The sequence below is a fragment of the Carlito syrichta genome, unplaced genomic scaffold, assembly GCF_000164805.1.
Source record: "Carlito syrichta isolate Samal-C Ts95f unplaced genomic scaffold, Tarsius_syrichta-2.0.1 Scaffold124506, whole genome shotgun sequence".
Classification (NCBI taxonomy): Eukaryota; Metazoa; Chordata; class Mammalia; order Primates; family Tarsiidae; genus Carlito; species Carlito syrichta.
Window position 1 is genome coordinate 145,469 of NW_007068602.1, and position 1,790 is coordinate 147,258.

Below are 1,790 nucleotides of genomic sequence, written 5' to 3' on the forward strand. Positions count from 1 at the left end.
TTGATGCCTGCCTCTCTGTCCGCCTCACATCTACCATTACTCCTAACTTCAAACTCCGTATTTCAGCAAGTTGCCACTCTTCCTCACATTTCATGTTTGTGTTTGTTCTCTCTACCTAGAATGCCCTTCTTGTGCTCAGTAACCTGAAAAACTCGAGTCTCAGTTCCAGTGCTCAACCCTTTGAAATCTTCCATGATTCCCCAGAGAGAGCAGATGCATGTGTCCTTTCTCTTATGTGCCTCTGCACTGGGTTCATGCTCTAATGATAACAATTAACAAATTGCTTTGAAATATTTTCCATGTCTATCTCTGTGTTAAACCATAGTTTTTTTAGAAAACAAAGAATCAGTTATTTCTTCCTGTACATCTTGGAACAAGCACATTATATTCATTTAAGGTATGAAAAACTGATTGAATGAAAAATGAAGAAAATGAATGAATGAATGATTCTGCTTGGGACCCATTCCATTAAGAAGTGACACTTCCCCCTCTTTAAATAATGTAGCTTAAATCCTTAGTTGCATAGGTGGCAAAGGGCTTCCGTGATTTTTCTAAAGCCACACTATAGCCTTATAGTACACTGTTAGGAATCTTTTTATGTTTTATCTTTCTCACTTTGAATCTTCATATGTTATTTTTATGTTTAAAAAAACACAAAAGTATAAATATGTAATTCTTTCCTTTTTTTTAAATTTATTACTAGGTGTTTCCAGCATCACAACTTATGATCTTAGCCTTTCCTTCTTGCCTTTGTACAGGGCCAAAAGAGAGACACTGGCTATTTTGACCACCTTAAAGCGGACCTCGGGGATATCATCAACGGCATGACCTTTCCAAACAAATCCGGCAACCAGAATTTCATTGTTCTCCTCAATGAAGTTCAAGCAGCCATCGTTGGGCACGAAGACTGTGATCTTCTTGCCATTTTTGATCAGTTGGACTCGAATGCACTTCCTGATAGCAGAGTTGGGCTGCTTGGCTTCAACCACTACTTTCTCCAGCACAATGCCCTTGGCATGGGATGCGCCCCCAAAAGGGTTGGCCTTCAGGGTTGTGCCCAAGTGCACCTTCTTGTACTGCTTATCGTGCCACTTCTTGTCCCGATGGTGGCTGCGGAGCTTCCTGGAGGTACAGAGGCCTGGACACTTGGCCATCCTGCCAGCACCACGGCCGGAATGAAAGAAATATGTAATTCTTGTACTTAACTCATCTTACTAACAGCTACTGCGTATTTAGCATCTTACAATGACAACTTGGCATGCTAAATGCTGTGCTAAGTGCTTTATATATTTTTTTTGTATATTTTATTTATTGTAAATATAATATAACCCTATCAGGTAAATATTATATGAGGACTCTTTCAGTTGTAAGCAATAGAAACCAAAGTCACCCTACCTTAAACAAAAGGAATTCATTGGTGCATGTAACCAAAAGATCTGAGAGTAATAGCTCAGCTGGATGCAGGGCTTAAACATACCATTAAGGTGCTAACCTATCCCTATCTCTAGCTTGATTTCATTCCCCTCTCAATGCCCATCCTCACCTCTTTCTGTCTCTATCTATATTTCTATACTCATTCCTACCTGTAGCTCTCTCTCCAAAAGTCTCCCTTAACATAGTATCCACAGTAGAGATTGATAGACTCATACTTGTATTCTACACCCTTAGCAGCCCAAACAGAAACGATGCATTGTCCTCATAACTCTGGGAGAAAAATTCCAGAGAATTTTCTAATTGGCTGCCTTGGATCATCTGCTTATCCCTGAACTGAGACTGACTGATCAGAGAGA

The 1,790-nt window shown here is 39.9% G+C and overlaps 1 pseudogene; it reads right to left on the reverse strand.

The window, feature by feature from the left end:
* Positions 1-722: 722 nt before the first annotated feature.
* On the reverse strand, positions 723-1,154 carry LOC103249927 (annotated as a pseudogene).
* Positions 1,155-1,790: the final 636 nt, after the last annotated feature.